General features: G+C 33.9%; 1 long non-coding RNA gene across 1 annotated transcript in view; it reads left to right on the top strand.

Moving 5' to 3' along the window:
• The window catches only part of LOC116665023, a 165,240-nt gene that overhangs the window by 43,000 nt on the left and 98,851 nt on the right, over positions 1-23,389 (top strand). The window contains exon 2 of the long non-coding RNA XR_004321604.1: positions 9,020-9,108. This is a non-coding gene — a long non-coding RNA (uncharacterized LOC116665023). The remainder of the gene's footprint in view (positions 1-9,019; positions 9,109-23,389) is intronic.

Here is a 23,389-nt window from a genome sequence, read left to right as displayed (position 1 = left end):
ATATCTAGATTGTTTCCAATTTTCATATTATGAATTAAGCTACTATAAGTATTCATACAGGTTTTTGTTTTTATTTTTTGCAAACATAAGTTTTCATTTCTGGGATAAATGCTCAAGGGTGCAACTGATGTATCAGATGGTAGTTACATGTTTAGGTATTTTAAGAAATTGCCAAAATGATTTCCAAAGTAACTGTATCATTTTATATTCCAGTTTGTCCACATCCTTGTCAGTATTTGGTGTCGTCACAATTTTTTTATTTTAGCCATTCTGATAGGCGTGTAGTGATGGTTCGTTTTGGTTTAATCTGTATTTCCATCTTAAAGGAAATCTACTAATGATGTTGAGCAGCTTTTCATGTGCTTGTCTGCCATCTGTTTGTTCTGTTCTATGAAATGTCTAATCATGTCATCTTTTAACTTGACATAAGTATTGTTCCACTAGTCTTTGAAATGTTTGAGTATTTTTCTTTTCCCAGTATACAGTTACCAAATTAAGTAGCTATATGTTCCTCTAGGAAAAGATTGAGAGATGTATGACCGTTTACACCTATCATGATGTTCCAGGGTCCTTCTATCTGGGGTCTCCACCTCTTTTTTAATCAATAAATTCTGAGTCCAGAAACTAGCAAGGTACAGTGACTTTTGGCGGGCGGGGGGCAACTATCCTCAGACTTCTGATTATTCTTAAAATTTTTCAGTTTTACAGCTTGTATTGTATCCTTGTTCACTGGCCATCTAAGTAGCCCCCAGGGGAGCTGTGTTCTAACCATTTCCATAAATCTCTGCTTGTCAGGCTTCCCTAGGTCTCCCTCTGACCTCACCACTCATAATAATTGCATCCATCTGGCTTCTGTTTTTTCTTGCTGCTTGGGCTCTATTATTTTGAGATTCTATCATAACTATTGCTATTATTTGACCTTGTTCTGTAATGTCATCTTCTATTATTAGCCCTAGGCTACAGAATAGACATACATTGAATTTTAAAATGATGCAGTTTCCCCTCTCACTAGCATATTCCTTATGATTTTGGTAAATATTATGAGTTTTCTGACCCTATATGTTAAATTCATTCTAGCACATCCACTTCTGTTCTGTTAGCTTTTAAATACCTTTTGCCACTATCTGATATGGCAGTTCAGGCATTTCCACTCACTTAGTGTGGGCCACTACATGTACCATGTGTCTAGCAGCCCTCCAAATAGGTAGGATATTTGTACTGTTTCTTTAGGTCTTTGGCAGAGATTTATATTCTGTATCCCAGAAGAGGATACATTGATAACTTTTTTGTATCCAACTTTATGTTCTGGCACTCTTGATAAATATCCCTCAGGGTCTATACCCAAATATACTCCACTGGCTCCTCCTGCAACATGCTGGCTAAGTTCTGGGGTTCTTTTGAAGTGCAGTTTCTTTCCTTCCTTATTAGGGCCAGCACGTTCTTGTCAGGACAGATTTTAAGGAATAGTTTTGTGGGGAAGAGGCCTCTGCATCTTCTTTAAGCAAGAGACTTTGTCATCTTTTTTTTTTTTTTTTTTTAACAGAAATATGGGCTACTCCTGCAAGCTCAACAAGTCTGGAAGACTTTGAGAATTACAGAATTTTTAGGGGCTTCACCAGATATACTCATTTCATATATGCAGGTCGTATTATTTTCCCTGCAATGGTTCTGACCTAGGAATAGCAGTTCTGCCTTACCTGGGAGTTCAACATTTGTTGGAGTTTAGCTGATCTGAGGATTAAGTTCTGGGGTTCGTCCTCAGTTTTCTCACTCTGTTGCTTCAAGAGATAACACTTCCTTGAGAGCTATCAGGAGGGGAGTTGGTCTTTCACATTTAGCTTTTAATTCCTGATAAATCACCTCAGCTATACAGTATCTTATTCCAAATGCTCAAGTGGCAAAAGCCACTCAATTGCACTGTTCTTATAGTTGGGGTTTCTCTCATATTTCTTTTTTTTTTTTTAACATTTTTTATTGATTTATAATAATTTTACAATGTTGTGTTCTCATATTTCTTAAGCAATATACACACTGCACCAGTTAGTGCTTTTCCACCCTTCAGTATGCCACTCCAGACAGCGCTAGCAACAACTGCAGTTTTAACAATTGCACTGCCGTGTTGTGCCAGGAGCTATCTACATTCCATTCACAGTTTGCCATCTGGTGGGGAGAGTTATTCAGCTTCAAACTCCCACCCAAGTTTGGCTCTCTGAACTACTCCTGGCACTATCTTTCACAAACTGGATTTCCTGGGAAGCAGACTCTCTGATGGAGATTAGTGTGCAAGTGGTTATCAGAGAGGAGGGAAGGAAGCAGGATTTTGCAGAGAGAGAGGACGAACTGGATCTAGTCCCAGCTGAAGCCTCAGCTGACTCTCTAGGGGAGATATGAAGGTGGGTTGACCCTTCAGAGATGCTCTGAGTTGGAGCCAGAGAGAAAGGCTTTTCCATGCTCACCCTCACCTGGAAAAGAGGTGTGACCTTGGGTGAGGTGACTGTCTTCAGTCACCTGGCATAACTGACATCTGATGGCTATCTGCCAGACCCTCTTTTAGCAGGTCTTTTAACAAGATATAAAGGATATTATTCCATAGTGAAATACACAGATATTTATCATTCCATGTTAAAGTTGCGTACTGCACCATTATGTGCATATGCCAGGTTTTATTCAATTCATTCTCTATTGATATAAATATTCCAGTCTTCAAGTATTAACAAGTAGTGCTACTACAAAGAGCCTAATAGCCTTACACTTATGTCTTTTTGTATTTTTGCTAGTGTAACTTTTGGATAGACTCATAGAAGTAAATTGCCAGTCAAAAGGTAAATACATATGCAATATTGGTAGATATTTCCAATATCTTCTTCATGGGCATTTTACCATTTTGCAGCTCCAACAGCAAGTAATGACAGCAACTATTTATTCACAATCTCACCAACAAACTGTGTTGTTAAACTTCTGATTTTTCAATCTGACATGTGAGAAATGGTATCTCGATGCAGTTTTAATTTGCATTTCTCTTTTCCTATGGTTAAGAATCGTCTGCATTTTTAACTCTGTCTTCCTATTTCTAGCTTATTTTTCTCCGGGGTTGATGGTCTTTTTGTGTCTATTTTTGTTTTTTGGATGTTCTGTATACATTGTAGATAGTAACCCTTTGTCTGTAACATAAATTGCAAATCTTTTTTTCAATTTTTCATCTGTTCTTGAACTTTGCTTCTTGTATATTTTGCTATGAAAAGTTTTATTTTATTTTTGTGTAATCAAATGTGTTCATCTTTTCCTATATTGCTTCTGGATTTATGGTTAGAAAATGTTCCCTCACTTCCAGTTTATAGGGTAATTCACCCATGATGATTTTTGAGGAGTCCAGCTCCAGGCTAAAAACCTATGTGTGATTTTTCAGGCCCAAACATAGACAATTTTGAAAACTTTACCTGGCTGGCCTCATGGGGCTGCCTTTATTACCACATTTGGGGCACAATCTGGATAGAGTTGCACTTAAAGCCTCAGCACCCCATGCCTCCAACCTCCAAAGCTCTTAAGCATAACTGCACTTATAACCCAAATGCCTCCATTTGGAGACCTTCTTGGCTGGGGTAGGGGCCAGGCCCAAGCCTTTCTCAGGTACCTCTGTCACCCATACCACTTTCTCAGGGAATCTTGAGGACATTTTTCTCCACTCTGACAGCGCTAGCAACAAATGCAGTTTTAACAATTGCACTGCCGTGTTGTGCCAGGAGCTATCTATATTCCATTCACAGTACTTTTATTCAGTACTTTTCCACTCCTAGCCTTTCTTTGTCTTCCTCCCCTACCCCAGGTCTCTACAAAGGCTGGAAGGAACCTTCGGTTTGGGCTCCCTTAGCACTGTGAAGATTTTGCCCATCTACATACATCTCATCCTCACTGTGAACAGTTGCTAGGTCAAAAATAAAACATTGGGAAGTCAATGCTTTTTTCTGTTTAGACTCTTCCTTACAATACCTCAATAAATACCTTGTTTCTTTCATTTTGACTTGTTCTAATTGACTAGTTCAACACCTGGCAGCCCTGCTCTCTCCAGCTCAACTATTAACAGCTTTAAATACTCAAGTTACTTCAGTTTTTATACTCATATCTCTGATCCATTTGTAATTTAGCCTGATTTTTAGCGTGAGGAATGAATGGATCCAATATTATCTCTTTCTATAAAACCATTCTGTCATTCTATCATCATTTATTCAAAAGAATGCCTTTTTTCATACTAATTTGAAATATAACCTTTAAACCAATCTTTTTTGGTGCTTGAATCTTCTTCCTAGAAGTGAAACACATTACTTTCAATCACAATTTATTGGCCAAAGCAAATCACATGATGAAGCCTGATGTCAAAAGGGTAGGAAGGTATAATTCTACTTCAGGGAAGGCTAGCAAATATTTATAAGCAATCATAAAATCTACCACACACCCCTACCCCATCTGTGCAGATGTGTCTCCCATCATCCAAAAATAATAAACAAGGAAACTGCTGATAGTTCCATGTATTCTTCTAGATTTTTTATGCTTAATCAATGATAAATATTAGTGGTGATTTGTCATCCTTGTCTTGTTCCTGAATTTAGTCGAGATTCTTCTAGCATATTTAGTAGAGATTTCTAAACTGTTTAGCAGCGATTTTTTCCATTTAGCACAATGCTGGATATGACATTGAATTAGATACAGTTTATCATTCTTATTTTACTGAATATTCAATATCACCCAATTCTAAATTATCAACAACTATGGAAATTAGTATAATTTTTCTCAAGATCTACTAAGAGAATGCATAATATTAACATATTTCTTAACTTTGAGCTCTTCTCTTATACCTTATGTAGTATTTAACAAGTCATCATTTATTATTACATCAACAAGCTTCTGAATACTTGTGAGAAATACACAGTATACTTAAGTTAGTTGCCACAGTGTCTGGCACAAAGTAAGGTTCAAATAATATTAGGTATTACTATTTTTGGATATATTCTCCTCCATTTCCGTATTTCCTTTGTTTTATATATTAATTTTAAGTTAACCAGACTTTAGCTTAACATGGAAGTGATGTATGATTTTTCTTTCTCCTTGCCTGCTTCCATCCATCTCTCCTTCCTTCCTTTCTTTCTTTGCTGCCTGCCAATGGCTAGTTGAATGTTTTAACAACATGTATTGACTGTTCACTCATTTTTCTCTTGACTTGAAATGCTGCCTTCATCATTTATGAATGTACTTGCTTCTGTTTCACCAATGGGCACTTGCCACAGTACCATATTAACTGTTCACTGTCTCAAACTCTTCCTATTTTTCTCTTACTTTAGTGTTGTTCCTAGGGCCACAGTCCAGCTCATGGTGAAACACACCACCTCTCACCACTCTCTGTCTCAATTATTGTTGGTATTTGCACCGTCAGTATGAATGTTAAAAAAAATAGTTAAGTTTTGGGGGTATCAGCATGAAGAGATAGGGAGCAGAGAGAATGAGGGGAAGAATTCCTGTCTGTGTCCTGCTGTAGTGTAGGGGTTGGCTATATGACTTTGCATCTTCACATTCCCTGGGCCCTGAAGTCAGGATCAGACAGTTGTGTAAGTTAAAGTCTTACTTTACCTTTCTTAGAGCTACTACTAATTGAGTCAAAAGTGTAGAACATGTGCAATTCCAGAATGCATTGTAAAAATTCAGCACAATTAGCGATGTACTTAGGAACATGAATTTGAGACATGATCTTTTGGTATCTTCAGTCCAGATTATGGCTCTCAGTTTCTCTCTTTTTATGAATTTTTATGGATATTTTAATTGAAAGTTGGAAGAAGTTGAATTACTATAACTACCATCACTGTAACTTGAAAATTCCATGACTTGTTTGTAACAATAGAAATCAATGAGCCATTAAGGTTTGCCTAAAGCCTCTTACCAAACTGTAATGTAAGTCTTATTGGAATCTAACTCTTTGACACAATCTCCTAGAATATATACATATATGATATATATGTATGTATGTATCTCATACACAAAATACATATTTAAATCTTTATTGAGTAAACTAGGAGCAACATCTCACTAAAGTACCTTAAAAAATACTTTGCAAATACATGAAATACTTTGTACACTGTTGTACTCTAAACAAAAAGTTTAATTAAGCCTCCTGAATGTCATTTGCCAAATCAACAGATCCCCAGAGCAGAAATCCTCTCATTCTGAGGGACCAGCATGCCTGTGGGACAAGATCAGCAGCAATCTCTTGCCATGATATGCTGAGGAGTGTGCATACCAAAGTTAATATCAGAGTGCGTGGCCCTGATTTGCATTCCATGGGTTTTCTTTTTGAAATAAAATTATTTTAGATCAAGGAACTAATTTAGGCATGTGTTAATAGTGTGGTCTCTTTCAAAAAGTTTTCCTTAACTATTCCTTCAGTTTAGAGGTTTTTCCATATTGCTCTGTGTAACAAATCCTTAGTGACCCTGGAGGAGAACTGGGTGAGAACGCAGGAATATGCAGTTACACCACATATCCTTTTTTCCTTACTGTTTTGGTTTTGGAACCAGGCTTAATGTAGTTCTTATCCCAGTGGATTTGTGATGCTTCATAGCTTTTGATTCCTTTCACCCATCTTTTCATAAAAAGTTATGGTCTTTTAAAAAGAATGCTGGATCACAAAAAACTCAAGTGGTAACATTAAGTGAAAAAATAAAATTGAAAACTGTAAAAAAAAAAAAAGGTTATGGTCTTAAAGAAGGATTTTATATAATTCATTTTGTTGATCATAACTTTTGCCTTCATCATTCTGTGCTTTCGATGTTTGAATTAGTTTTCCATGTCTGAATTAATTTGGGCCTTTACTAAAATATGTGATAAAAATATTTTAATGTTATGATAGTAATTTTTCCTCACTCTAGTGCAAGACTATTTTTACTTCCCCCCATTTTTGAGGTTTTCAGTGTTTCATATTTAAAATCGCACAGAAATATTTGCACTTGTGTATACATGAGTCAATCATTGGTTTACATGCTTGAAATTACTATCCAATGTTTTCATGTGTATGGCAACATTAATATACATGGCAGACTGAAGTCAGAGATCTATTTACAGGGGCAAAAATGTGACACTAAGACTAAGGGGGAGGGTGTAGCTCAAGTGGTAGAGTGCATGCTTTGCATGCATGAGGTCCTGGGTTCTGTCCCCAGTACCCCCTCCAAAAGTAAATAAACTTAATTACCTCCCCTTCAACCAAAAATGTGATACTAGGACTATAGTGACAAATTGACTTTTGTCATTTTGCTGGTGAAGATTCTGACATCTGCAGCAGACATGTCCTCTTAAAAATGGACAGGTTTTTCTATTTTGTTTTCCTTGTAAACTCTGACTGGTATTAGTCAGATAAATAGCAGACATAGATACCATCAATTTTATAGAACAGAATTCAGGCTGCTATGGTTAAAACTGCAAGCAGTTTCATTTTCTTTGGTCATGTATACAATTTTTCTTACTTCATTTGCAACTTTTCTTTTTCAAAGTCATATCTTTCATGATTAAATTTATAAACAAATTGGGACAAAACATATCTTTAATATAATAAATTATTTTGAAGCTACTTTATTTCCCTCTTTCTCAAATAGGACATCTTATATAACAATAACAAAAACATCACAAAGTTTGAATTCTCAAGCTTTGTACTGGTGGTGATTTCATTGCACAGCTGCAAATTTAGAGGGAAAACTTATTATTATACTAAAATATAAATACCAGTGGGATAATCAACCTAAAAATATTTTCAGATTCCATTTCTAATGCCTGTTGAACATTTATTCCTAGAGGCTCTCCTGGCCTTTCAAATTCACTCTAATATCTCATTTTTCATCTTAACTTCATTCATTACCCAGTAAACTTCAAGCTACTTACGGGAAAAGTCTATGCCCTATTAATTTTTTATCCATGGTGTCTAACTAGCACATAGTAAGGGCTCAATAAACATCATTGAATGAATAAACCTGCCTCTACTCCTGGGTTACTAAATTAAGTTTAATATAGTAACGTTCTCTCAGGCTTCAAAACTCTGTATAATCTTTGCCTCCTAAATTCAATCAATTCCTAAATTATATAGATTCCAAATGAGCAATATCTTTCAAATATAACATTTTATCCATTCACTCTGCTAGTTCACTAGTTCAAGGTTTTATGGCTTCTCTTATACTAAAGCATTAGTTTTATGTTTTCCCCATTTTCCATCTCTCTCTTTCTCAATCTCTTCTAAACACTTTGGCTAGATAAAGTATTCCATAAGCACAGATTTTACATATCACTTCTTTACACTTTTAAACCTCGTTAGTCTTTATAGAATAAAGTTCAACTCACTTTGCATTCAGAGATCTCTGTAATGTGGTCTCAATGTCTCTCTCTCTCTTTTTTTTTTTTTTGGTCAGGGAGGTAATTAGGTTTACTTATTTATTTATTCTTAGAGGAAGTACTGGGGATTGAACCCAGGACCTCATGAATGCTAATAAACATGTGCTCTACCACTTGAGCTATACCCTCCCCCCTCAACCTCTTTTTCAATTAGGGACCTAGAGATTGTTTATTATTCTTTACATCTCTCTGCAATTGTATAGGACTCATGTGGTTTAGGGAACAGGAAAATGACCTTCCTCAACCTTAAAGGTGACTTTGAGTTTTTTTAACATAACTTGGGTTAATCTCAATTTACCTAGTAACAGGTCCTGACATATTATTCTTATCTTCTGAAATAAATATATTAGAAGTCATTCCTTAAAGAGAAGAAAACCTGAGTTTCACTATGATTGAGAATTTGCTGGTATGATATAATCACCTTTGCATTAGGTCTCTTCAGTTCTTTGGGAAAAGTGCAGCTCCACTATCAGTTAAAGTTGCCTCATCCAAGTCATTCACATCTTGGAGGTTTATATGACTTATATTTCTTGAACTGTCCTTCACCTGATTTCAAATTCAATGCCTTCATCAAATCCTTTCTTTCTGTCAACTTCTGCAGATCCTCAAAGATGTACAAGACCTCTGCTGTAGCAACACAGTGTTTCATGGAATCCTATGCCGATTGTGTCTATGAATCCACGGCACAAGGTATCTCTAATTTTTCAAATATAATAGTATGTTATGTTTGAGAAACATGGTGATTCTTTATGGAAACAACACTATGACAATTTGAGTTTTTTTCACACATAGCAAAATAACAGGGACATGTAGATGTGCATGGCCAAGCTTATAACTTTTATACATTTATCTCTTTCAATGTTTATCATTTCCAATTCTTTTCCTAAACTCAAAGACTTTCAGGTCTCATACAGTTATCTACTTCCTTGAGAGACCTTTTCACTTCACTAAACAATATGGGGAAGATGATATGATGATGCACCATGAGTTAATCAGTAAGATCAGGAAAAGTGATACTAGCTAAGAAATAGTTTAGTCACAACTACTTCATTGCAAATTCATTATAGCAGGGCTTTCTATTCAGCTGTCAGATTCTTAGTAAAATTTTAGAAGTTATCATAGTAAATATTTGGGTAGTGGTAGTTCAGATAGTGAGTTATTTCAAGCTGCATGTTTCTTCACCCTTCATTCAACATGTTCTTAACTGTGTCCTCCTTGTGGAGACTCTGTTCCAGGAGTTTCCTTCCCATTGTGTTTCATATGTCCAAAAGTCACTTGATTTGTATGGTCATGTGCCATTTGCTGTATTGAATTTCTTTGTTTCCTCCAGTTTAAAGAGAACACTTTTCTTTGAATTTTCCTGATGCACCAATTCATTCATTCATTTAACAAATATTATCGTATGTTATAACTAACCATGACCAATTTCAGACTATCAACATAATGTCACTGAACACAGAATTGTGAAGACATAAGCATAATTCAGCTCCAGGAATACCATGGAATTCACCAAATACTACAAATCAGAGCTGTCTATTTCTCCAGGAAGCCAGTTTACAAACAAACCTATATATAAATAGGATTTGTAAGTAAGAAGGCTTTGAAATGGTAGTCTGTCTGCTGTGTTGGAAAAATAATGAGAATGACATTACAGGAGAAGCAAAGAAAGACCCAGCAGAGGTTTGAAGTTAAGGTTAGAAATTTAAAAGGGGGCTTCATCTAAGACCTTGTACATCATAGGAAAATTTTTCTTTTTACTCTGAGTGACTAGGGAAGCCGTTGCATGATTTCAACCAGAGAAGTGACCTGCTTTGGCTACTGTGTGAGAAAATAGATTGACACGGAGCAAAAGCAGAAGCAAGGGGAATCCAGTAAGTAGGACAAGGATTCAGGCAAGGTATCACAGTGGCTCAGACCAAGCTGGCAGGAGTGCAGATATAAGAACTGGCCTGTTTTTACAATATTTTTTGAAGGTAGAATTGGCAGAATTTGTTGATGGTTTGTTTGTGGCAAATGGAGAAAAGAAGAAGGATAAAAGATGGCTCCAAAGGGTTGGGGATGAGCAATTCAAGGAATGAGATAGGAAAGATTTTAGGAACAATATATATTGTGGGGATGGTGGGGACATTAGCATTGTTGGGAGCACATTTCAGACATGTTAAGTTATGCAGAAGCCTGACTGGATTCAGTTTGAGTGAGAATTGTAGAAGAAAAAAATTGTAACAGCACGTATAGTTAACTATAGTGTGGAAGCCTGTATGGTTTGGGAATTGTATAGTTTGCTTATGAGCAATAGTGAGGAACTCCTTCATTTAATGGTCATAAATTTAAGTGAAGCCAGTGAGATTCTTTGTTTTTCATCAGTTCAGTACAGTTGTGTGGAGGCAGGCAGAAAGCAGTGGGATATAATAACAGTAGGAGAAAAATTCCTGTGTAAATATTGTAAAATTTGAAGTTTATTCTTCAATCAATAACCATGTCCAGAAGAGATTTTCCAGAGGAGGGATGGCTCATTTAGAGGTGGCTATGATATGTAGAGTCTTCCTAAAATAGAGGTCAGTGTGAATGTTTTGATCACAAGGAAAAATAATTGTATTGATCATGGGAGTTTTTCTTTTTAACTAGTAGTAGCTATTTTGTCCCTGAGGTGTTCTAAGCAGTCTCTTTCTCCTGCTTTTGGATTTGCACAGAAATTGTTTTCTTTTTGTCTGGTTTTATCTCAGATCATTACTTTTAGTTTACATTTCATAAAACCAGAGAATGGTTTAACATAGTGTAATGCATTTCAATGGTGCTATGATTCAGTGACAGTATTTTGTTCTTATAGCTCTGCGTTACATCCCATTGATATAGGCTTAACCTAAAATAATGTTTGCACAAGCAGAGGATTGTGACTTCAAATCTTATTCACTACCACTCAAAAAAGAAAATTTCTGATTTTACTTAAAGAAATACTATGTGTTAAAATACAAAATACGTATTCATTTTCATCACAAATGGCTGAGAATACATCAATTTTAGCTTACCGAGGCCTTATAATATAGTATTATTTAAAATTCAGAAGTACCACTTCAAATAAGCACAATTAACAAGGGCATTTGAACTAAGCAGTAGTTCCAGACAATGCTTCACAAGCAATTATTTAAGACAAACCAATTAACCAATTATTCTTTCTTTGTCTCATATGAGTGGACCAAAGACAGCAGGCTCTCAGAAATCAATTTACAACTATTTTATTTTTTAATTAGAACAATTCACCATTTAACAAGTGATGGGGTTTCCTTTTTGTAGTGATTATTTACTCTTTACTCAGAAGGACACTTAATTACTCTTGAGGCTTAAATCATTAAAAAAAACTTCAGAGGTTGAAAATGCTCCGCTTTTATTTACCTATATGTTTAAACAATTTTTCAGAACCTGCTCTGTTCAAATATTGATGGTGTCCCACATTAAAATTAGATTGCTCTCAAAATATATTAAAATTTGGTAGGAGAGAAATACACTAAAAAAGCAATCCAAGGGAGGAAACCATGCAGCAAGGGGAGTGTGGATGAGGCTCAGGATTGGAATGTTGGTGTTGAGTGAGTGCGGTTGTTTTTCTTAAAATCTGTCACATCAGCATGCTTATGTTAGAAGAATTTATTCCAAGCGCATAGATATCATCGATATATCTTCTTTCAGTGTTATATATTTATTATCAATTATAAATTACACCATTTTGGACCCCACATAATTTAATTTCAATGAAATCTGAACAGTAGAAATATCCTTAGGGGTAAAACAGTAATAAAGTTCAAGGCAATTCACCAGAATCTACCTGTCCTTTTGTTGATAAATGTAAGTTGATATAGTCTCAATAAATCGAGGTCTCTGGAAATTGGATTTTTTTCTAAATAATATTTATGTAAACATTACGCTTCAACCCGATACCATTGTTTTTGGCCTTTCCCTGTTCTGGTCTACTACCTGATGCAAAAGCGATTGTCCTTAAATTCAAATCTGATCCTATCAACCTTCACCAATTTTCCAAGAAAAGTTCCAAGCTTGTTAGGGTATCCTGCCTGGCCTTACCCCATCACCCTTAATACTACTACTGCCACTACTACTGCAATATACACACAAACATACATTTATTAATAATTAGATATCTACTCTTATAAATCTTTCCTGACCTCTCAGTTTGGGTTGGACTCTACATTCCAAATGTGTTTTCATTGTACCCTGTTCATCAACTTTTTTCATTATATGGGAAATGCTCTTTTATGCACCTCTTTTCTTTAGTAGATTTTTTTTAGTGATTTTTGTGATAAGTGTGATGATTAATGTTATGAGTCAACTTATCTGGGCCAAAGTGCCCAGATATTTGGCCACAATGATTCTGGGTATTTATGTGAAGATGTTTTTTGGTTGAGATTAACATTTTAATCGGTGGACTTGGAGTAAAGCAGATTACTTGCCATAATGTGGGTGGGCCTTATTCAATCAGTTGAAGGCCTTAATAGAACAAAGACTGACCTCTTGTGAGCAAGAGAGAATTCTGCCAGTAGGCTGCTTTTGGACTCAAACTACAACTCTTCCCTAGGTCTCCAGCTTGCCAAAATACCCCACAAATGTTGGATTTACAAAGCATCCATGATCATGTAAACCAGTTCCTGAATCTCTCTCTTTCTCTCTCTCTCTCTACACACACACACACACACACACACACACACACACACACACAGAGAGAGAGAGAGAGAGAGAGAGAGAGAGAGAGGTCCTGTTGGTTCTGTTTCTCTGGAGAACACTGAGTAGTATAATCAGATTGTATGTCTTGTTCATTTTTGTTTTGACACTGTTTCACAGTATGTGGAACAAAATAAGTATTTATTATTGTTTGAGTAAAAGAATGAATATACTAACACATTTCAGATACTATGTAATAACAAATTTAAAAATAAATCAGACTCATATATTCCTTCAAAAAGTCTATTACCTATTGTGAGAGATAAAACTTGTACATAAATGTTAGTAATACAAGGTAGAATGAAGTGTTGCAAGGAGAGACTAATAATTGACCATTGACAGTGATCACGGGAGTGTCAACATGCTTGGAGAAAGACTGCCTCTGTAGAAGCTTAGAGCACTTTTACAGCACTAATCAAGAGGGAGCTGTTATGCTTAGAGTAGAATCACTTCTTTGAACCACTCCATTTCTGGATGTCTAGAGAATCCCTGCATAGCAAGAGTAAGACTCTTCTTCTGCAGCTATGATTCATCCATCAGAAAAGTCAGATGTGAGTCTCAGAATTATATACCCTGGGACCCCTCAACTCTTCCCTCTCTCAACACTCGCAGCCTTACCAAAACTGTCTTCCTTGAGACTGTTGGAATTTTCTCCTAATATCCTCTGTCCCTTTTCATTTTATATGCCCAAAAGCTAGGACTCTTACTATCCCACATTCCTTAGGCTGTAATCTCCATTTAGGCTCTATATTTTGCTTTTATTTATTCCAATACTATTTCTCCCATCTCCTGAGAATCTTCCATTGATCCTTCTGTAACTTGTCTAAGTCAACATCAAAATTCTCTATTTTATTTTATTTAATTTATATATTTTTAATGAAGTATAGTCAGTTTACAATGTTGTGTCAATTTCTGATGTACAGCATAAGGCTTCAATCATACATGAACATACATCTATTCATTTTCACATTCTTTTTCACCACAGGTTACTACAAGATATCAAATATAGTTCCCTGTGCTATACAGTATGAACTTGTGGTTTATCTATTTTATGTATATTAGTTAGTTCTGCAAATCTCAAACTTCCAATTTATCCTTTCCCACACCTTTCCCCCACTAGTAACCATGTTTGTTTTCTGTCTGTGAGTCTATTTCTGTTTTGTAAGGTAAGTTCATTTGGCTTTTTCTAATCATTTATCACATATAAGTGATATCATATGGTATTTTTCTTTCTCTTTCTGGCTTACTTCACTTAGAATGACAATCTCCAGGCCCACCCATGCTGCTGCAAATGACATTATTTTATTCTTTTTTATGGCTGTGTAGTATTCCATTGTTTAGATATACCACAGCTTCTTTATCCAGTCATCTGTTGATAGGCATTTAGGTTGTTTCCATGTCTTGGCTGTTGTAAATGGTGCTGCTATGAACATTGGGGTGCATGTATCTTTTTGAATTAAGGCTCCCTCGGGATAAATGCTGAGGGGTGGGATTTCTGGATCATATGATAAGTCTATTTGTAGTCTTTTGAGGAGTCTCCATACTGTTTTCCATAATGGCTGCACCAAACTACATTCCCACCAACAGTGTAGAAGGGTTCTCTTTTCTCTACAGCCTCTCCAGCATTTATCACTCATGGACTTTTGAATGATGGCCATTCTGACTGGCGTGAGGTGATACCTTATTGTAGTTTTGATTGGCATTTCTCTGATAATGAGTGATATTGAGCATTTTTTCATGTGCCTATTGGCCATTCGTATGTCTTCATTGGAGAATAACTTGTTTAGGTCTTTTGCCCATTTTTTGGATTGGGTTGTTTGTTTTTTCTTGTTAAGTTGTATGCACTGTTTATATATTCTGGAAATTAAGCCCTTGTCAGTCTCATCTTTTGCAAATATTTTCTCCCATTCCATATGTTGTCTTTCTGTTTTACTCATGGTTTCCTTTGCTGTGCAAAAACTTATAAGTTTAATTAGGTCCCATTTGTTTATTTTTGCTTTTATTTCTATTGCCTGGGTAGATTGCCCTAGGAGAATATTGCTAAGATTTAGATCAGATAATGTTTTGCCTATGTTTTCTTCTAAGAGGTTTATAGTGTCATGTCTTATGTTTAAGTCTTTAAGCCATTTTGAGTTTATTTTTGTGTATGGTATGAGAGAGTATTCTAAATTCATTGATTCACATCCAGCTGTCCAGTATTCTCAACACCATTTGCTGATGATACTGTCTTTACTCCATTGTATGTTCTTGCCTCCTGATTAATTGACCAAAAGTTTGTAGATTTATTTCTGGGCTCTCTATTCTGTTCCATTGATCCATATGTCTTTACCCTGAATGTCCCTTCACCTTCCTGATGTAAGGAAAACTCTGTGCTTTCCAGTGTTTCTTTTCCCTGAGTCATTTGTTTAAATGGAATAATTTGCAACCTGACACACCTTGATTTGCAATATGACAGTTTCCTTGCTTCTAGATGCTGAACTCTAACCTAAGGATGCATACTGTAATTTTTTCAATTGCAGTACACACTTTAAAGTAACAATGTCTGTATTACTAGGCTAGCATGTGTTATGGTAACAAACAACCCCCAAATATCAGTGGCTTAATATAATAAAGATTTATTTCTTTCACATTCTACTTATCCATTAAGAGTTAGCTAAAGACTCTGCTCTATGTCATCCTCACACAGGAATGCAGGATAATGGAGAATCCATCATCTGTAATGTTATCAGTTGTTTAGGAAATGAAAAAGGAACATGGTGGAGAATACCCAGGCACTTAAAATCTTTCTCTGTGGTGTAGTGACCCACAGCAATCCCACACACAGTTCATGGGCCAGAGAAAGTCACAAAGCCATATCTAATTTCAGGGGAAATAGGAAATGAAATCCATGGATCAGAGAAATGGAAACCAGGAATATGCCTGAAAAACACCAATACCTACTACAGTCCTTAAACCAGGATAGATAGTACCATGGGAAACAAGATGAAGATTAACAGTACTCTCTTTAATCTCAACTTCTACTGGGAATTCCTTTTGGAAAATATTTTGATGATGAATTCTATCCCCCAAATTATTTATAAAACCAAAAGATAAAATCATAAAGGAAGAACAGGCATTTCATCCTACTGATCTGTGAAGTAGTCAAGATTTGCCACTCAAGGGAATGGTTTTATGTTTAAAACTATGTTTATGTTATGTGACCATTAGCAAAGGCTAAAAATCTATCTCTTTGAAGAAAAGTAACTTAAACCCACAGGTCATTCATTGAAAAATGGATTTTTCCAGTTTACATTTTTAAAGAATTTTTATTTGCTCCTTTTTTCTACCCTCTGAAAAGACATTATTATTTTAATGCTTATATCCAGCATATAATATACATTAAACAGGCAGCTTCCTCTGTTTCAGTTTTCATAGATACAAATCTCAAAATATTTATATGCTAAATTTATTTCTACATAAATAAAATCTAGAAGATCTTTTTGGAATAGATCTTAAGCAGTTCATTACAATTTTCTTTTCTTATTAATATATTTTTAAAGTCAATGAATACAAATAATTGTTTTCTAATAATATATAAACACTGGAAAAATACTGCCATCATGTCCTTGAATAAAAAACATTAAACATAATAAATACTATTCATCAAGTGCAGACTGGTTGTCACCTATTTTGAGCCTAATGGCCAAAAATGTAAGAAAGAAGAGAGAAAAATGGGCTTGTTCAATTATACCTTTGTCCATTTACTCTATTAAAAATTCACTAGTTCTACAAATATGTTTATTTTATAATTCTATAATTGGTGTTGAAGGCATCAACAAATTAGAGAAATATAAATAAGTAAATCATAAATTAAAAGGCAATGTGCACTACAGAAACAAATAAATTAATGAGAAGGAGTCAGGCAAGCCAGTGGAAGGGGCCCTGTTCAATGAGAGTCTGCAATTTTAATATGTTGTTGACTCAACTCTCTAATTGTTATGTTCTTTCCACTATCAACATGCATTGTATCTATTTTTAAGTCATTGTGAAATTTTCATTTTTGAATTGTCTTGGCTTACCACAAAGTCTTACCAAAGTAAAGGGGAACTTTATCATAAAAGAAAAGGAAGAGAATAGCATTAATTTTAGAGCAGTCAACAAAAACTATTTATACCAGATTTACACAGTATACTGCTGTTGTAGTTTTAGTTGCTAAATAATTATGCTAAGCCTTGCAATTTCTTATTTGGCAAAATGCTACTAATGTCAGATTTTTTAAGAAGAAGAATACAGGAAATTTTACTCGATTTATAAAATATCTAATATTTTGATAGAGGCCAGGACTTTTGCTAAATTATAAGCAAGGGACACTTTATCTTTAAAATCATAATTTAAGCAATTTTTAGGTACTGACTGCTGGTTCCATATTCTCGTTTCACATCTGTAGTGAATTCCCTGTTCAATTCCCTTCTCAACAATATGATTGTGAATCGAGTTTAAGCAAATAGTATTTAAGTGAATAGAGTTGAGTTATCACCATACTTCACAGATCACAGGCAAATTTCAAATTTGATGTTTGGAAAAACACAATCAGAGGAGAACTTTCCCCAAATTATTTTAAATAAGAATTCTGTCATATAAGAACTTTCTTTCTCTCTCTCTTTAAAGAATTTTTTTTTTGAGCTTTAGCTCTCTGACTTCACCAACAACCATTTTTACGATTTTATTATTTTTTATAGTATAGTTTTCTTGTAAGCTTCAGAAATGACAAGTATTAAATTAAAACATCTTAATTCAATCTACCTTTTGCTCTTTCCTTAAAATGTATCTTCATTGATGAGTCATATTCTCCTATTCCTTTCAATCTATGAATCATTACGTCATTTCTATGGTATAATTATCTGTGCTGTCTTCATTTAGTTACTGGAAGAGACATCATATAAAGTTAGTGAATTTCTCTTGGAACTGATAACTTGGATTATGTCCATTTCTAATGTAATTTCTTGGATATTTTCTCTTATTATGTTATTACAATGAAAGAGAATGCATCAACTATTTTAACCCATCACCCAAAATAACTATAATTACAACTGCTTTTATTTACACAGTATCTTTAGGCTGAGCATTCACAGACACTTCAGAATTAGGTTTTAAACACCATGCATAGAAAAGATAATGTAGCAATAATAATGAGGGCAAATGTATTTTGTTGGGTTGAATTAATCTTTTTTTTTTTTTTTTTTAGTTACTGTTCCCAGAAGCTGGATAGTAAACATTAGCATAAGTTGTGGTTTGAAAAAAACATCTAGTGTGTTTTCAGCTTCAGTTCAGATTCAAATTAAAAACGTAGACAATATCAACAAATTTTTTGAATTTCTTCCAAAGAGATGATATTCTTGATTATAAGCTTCAATGACTAATGGGATCTACTTTGTCCTACTATTGTGTCCCCGTATCTTCTTAGAGTATAGTCTAATTAGATTTGTTTTGTGAATTAATTCTTAGTTAATGGATAACTAATTAAAGTAGATATAGATTGCCTTTATTTTAATGTGACATTGTTTTCATTTTTTATAAATGCAAACACATAGGCATTCAATAAACTTGTCCATAAAAATTCTTACCACAGTTTTGAAAACATTGTTCTTAAGATGTGGTAATCTAATAAATTACTTTTTCTTCCTTATTGATAAGTACATGGACATGGAGTCTAGCATTCTAAGCGACAGAATAATAACTGGATAAGTTAAAGAAAAAATAAAGTCTGCTTTATTTATAAAATGTTTGCATTGTGAATGCTAGTGCAGAGCATAGGACTGGGAATCCAAGTTTTCCTCAGTCAAAATTCTGGTTCTATCACTAAATTGAAAGGGAACATGTATATATATTTAACTTGTTGGCACCTAGTTTCAATATCTCTAAAATGATAATAATAATGTACACATTAGAGAGCTAAAATGAGAGTACAGCATATTAGCATATTTTAAGGCCAGATTGAAGTGCAGGATGTACAAAAAAATGAGTCTAGAGAAGAATGCTAGATAAAGATCATAAAAGACCTATTTGCCAAGGTAGAAATATTGATTTTATTCTATTTTGTGGATGACCCACTGATGTGTATTAATAGTGAAACTATTGTGACCATTTAAATTTTTTGTAAATATCCTTTAACAATGGGTAGGAATGATCTAGAGGAAAAATCATGGAGGCTTGCTTCTCATGGCAATGAGAACAGAGAGAAAGATAGAGTTGGGAAGAACACAATACAGGAAGCAGTTTTAAATAGAGGTTGAGTGTACAGTCTTTGGAATTAAAACAGCTGGGATTATTTTCCAGCTTGGCAACCCAATACCTGTGGGTATCTGGGTGATTTACTTAATGTCTCTCTTTTAAATCTCATGTTCCTCATGTGTATAATGTAAATGTTATAAACCTTCTTCATAGAATGGTGATAAAAATGAAGTGAGATAATGCATTTATGATATTTAGCACAATGTTTGGACCTTATAATTCTGTATCAAAATGTTTAATTATTATTATTAGATCAAATTGATAGCACAATATCTTCTGAATGAAAGAAGTGAGAAAGGGAGGAGCATACACACACACACACACACACTCAAAATGAAATGTTACTCAGCCATAAAACAGAATGAAATAATGCCATTTACAGGAACATGGATAGACCTAGGGAATATCACACTAAAGTAAATGAAGTAAATCAGGCAGAGACAAATATTATATGATCTCATTTATATGTGGAATCTAAAAAATACAAAGGAATCTATATATAAATCAGAAACAGACTCACAAATATCAAAAACAAACATGATTACCAAAGGGGAAGGGGTGATAAATTAGGGGTATGGGATTAACAGATACACACTACTATACATAAAATAAATAAGCAACAAGAATTTACTGTATAATACAGGGAGCTATATTCAATATATTGTAGTAACCTATACTGGAAAATAATCTGAAAAATATATATGTGTAACTGAATCTCTTTGCTGTACATCTGAGACTAACACAATATTATAAATCAACTATAATAAAAGATCCCCTCCAAATGGACGAGGACAAAAAAGATCTAAATAAATATATACCTGCTATATTCTTAGAAGAGTCAATATTGTAAAGATATAAGTTTTCTTCAAATTTTAAATTCAGTTCAGTATCAATTTAAGTCACACTAGGATATTGAAATTCAGCAATCTAATTTCACAGTTCAAATGGAAGAGGAAAGTGCAAAAAGTATATATAGCATTTTGAAACTAAAAAGAACAATGAGGAATGTCCTACTCTATGAGATCAATACATTCTCTAAAGCTTCATTAGAGAGTAGATAAATGAAAGAGAGTAGAGGTCAAAACAAATCCATGTATATATGTGGAAATTCACATATGATGCAGGTAGCATTTTAAACCAGTCAGGGAAAGTGGATTATTCAATAAATAGTTTGATATTATGTAAAGCATGACTGCTTGATATCTATATGAAAAAATAAAGCATAAATATCAGTGCAAAAAACTAAAAAAAAGTTGCAAATTTAATCTGACACTTCATTAAAATGATACCATGACCAAGTAGACTTTATTTTAAGAAAATAAAGTTAATTCAAATCCTTAGTAACTATTAATCCTTTTACCACATTAACAAGAGAAAAATCACATTGTATTACAATACAGTCTGTGCTATACATTACTCTGTAGAAATAAGTTGACAGAACAGGGACTAGCAATTACAAAATGTACTGTAAATAAATATATGAATTAAGTGTTTAAAGTAATACTTTAAAACCATAAAATTATTAGATTGAAGCACAGTAAAATATTATAAATTGAGTGAGAAAAGCCTTTTTAGTAGAGTTACCATTTCTTAATTCAAACAAATAAATGAAATAGAAGAACATTAATAGTTTTGATTATATATATTTGATCTGATTTTGGAGGATAAATTGACTTTGATGGGCAGAGATAGGGTGAATGCTACCACTTGCAGAAGCATCTATATATATTTAAGATTATGTATCTATGTATATGTATATGTCAATCTGTATGAAACAAAGGAGTTTAATGAAGTGAATTTAACTCGGATATCAAATGCACTTTTGGATGAGGATACATTTCCTAATATCCTAGGAATTACATTTATGCTTAATCTAAAAGCCAATCTGTAACTAATCTGTCACCTCTTTGCAAAACTTTTTTTTTTTGGTTGATCATTGAAATTGAAATTACTGGAAGCCGTAGTGTGGACCACTTGCCCCAAAGCCTCAGAAGCTGCTCAATAACTGTATCTCATTTCCTGCCAGTCAGTGGGTAACTGTGAGCCACGACCAGTGAAGAACTTTCTAAGCTCCATTCACTTATTATGTGTATTTTCTACTAGTCAGGCCCTGTGCTAGAAATCTGTGAAACAAGGCAATCTGGCAAATCTTGGAAGAAATAGTAAAGGAAGGGTAGAAGAATTTGAGTAATGAAAATAAAAGAGAAAACACGATTCTGGGAAATACTTGCAAAATATATGACATAGGGGTTTGTTTGTGTACGTGTGTGTGTGTATGTGTGTTCCACACAAATCTATAAGAAAAATAAAGCATCTTCCATAGATAGATGATGAAAATATGAGTAAATAAGAAGAATAAAAGTACAAAAAGAAAGCAGAAATACAAAAGAACAAATGTAAACAAATTTCATAAATATTAGAAAATCAGTTAGAAAATAAATTCAATCCTGCTCATAGAAGCAGAAGAAAATGTAGTCTACTAAATAATCGGTTTAAAAAAATTGTATTGCTCTAAAAAGTAAAGTCTTAATTAATTAATTAAAAATAAACAATAAAATGCAAAAACAAAACAAAATTATATCAATGCTGACAAAATTTAATAAATGTCAATCACTGCTATTGGCTCTCAAAGTCAGCGTAACATTTTCAGGAAGCAATTAGTAAGTATTCATCAAAAGCCATAATATAGTCATACTTTTTAGACTTAGTAAATCTATTTTTCAGAATATAATCTAAACTATGTGGAAAGTTATGTGCCTTGTAGATGTTCAATGAAGTATTATTCTAACTTAAATTAAATGGCACAATATAAAGTTTTGGGTATTAATGAGAAGGAATATTACATATCCCAAATGTTGACTCTGAAGACAATATAATGGATAATTCTTGCCCTAGAAAATGGAAAAGTTGAATAACAAATTGGACATATTCTATGATTAGAGTGATTATAAATAGCAAAGACATAAAAATTAATATAAGGAGCATTAGTGTTTATGGCAATTCAGTGGGATCAGGTGGTTGGAGTTGCCTGCAGTCTGAACATTTATTGTTTCTGTTTTCCTGAAAGTGTCTGTTCCCATTCTGTACCTTTATTCTGCTTTTCTTTCCTACAACAGAAATATAGCGCCATATATTTTTCCTTTGTCTCTGCAATAGGAGAAAAGGATATCAGTTTTTTTTTTATCATACATTTCCTAAATTTATCTTCCACAGATGTGACATTTTATTGGGAAACAATGCTGGTAACATTTTAAAATCCTTTTTTCCTGATAACAGAAAATTAAGACAATAAAATAATTTACCTAAATTGAGGAATAGGAAATACATCAGAAATTTATGCAATAATTTTATAATAGTACTATGAATCTCTGATACCTCCTCTTTCAACAAAAAAATTTTTAATATCTATATAAAATGATAGGTAGAGCAATAATGGTAGATAATGTGTTTTTTTAACAATACTTTGAATGGGAACATGAGGGATCAGCATAGAGTACCTAAAACTGAGAATGGTGTTAAGATACTGGGGTTCAACTCTTGAAGCTACAGTTCTGTGTGACATTAGACCAGAAATATAATCCTTGTATGTGTTCTATTATCTACTGTTAGCATCCCTTACCCAATTGTAAAAATATTTGTGAATAAAATTATAGCACTAGCAAAGAGATTCTCATTCAAATTAAAGAAATAAGCAAGCCAATATGAATATTCAGCCAGCAAAATTTTATTTGTCTAATGTTTGAAAATCCTGCATTTTAAGATTCTAATTTATGGAGTTAACTTATTTATTCCCAGAAATCTAGTTGCCTGGAAGTCTAGGATATTGCTTTGTGGCACAAAGATATATAAAGTTTCTAATCTGGGACTACAGGCATGAAAAAGATTAATATTCCTCTAAAGAATTCCAATTAACTAAGCAACATAATTCAAGAACAGTGACACTGTTAACTTGTGAATTATTAAATATCATATTTAG

This window comes from Camelus ferus, chromosome 7, assembly GCF_009834535.1.
Source record: "Camelus ferus isolate YT-003-E chromosome 7, BCGSAC_Cfer_1.0, whole genome shotgun sequence".
Lineage (NCBI taxonomy): Eukaryota > Metazoa > Chordata > Mammalia > Artiodactyla > Camelidae > Camelus > Camelus ferus.
Note: the sequence above shows the minus strand (reverse complement) of the source record. Positions and strands in the feature narration are given on the sequence as shown.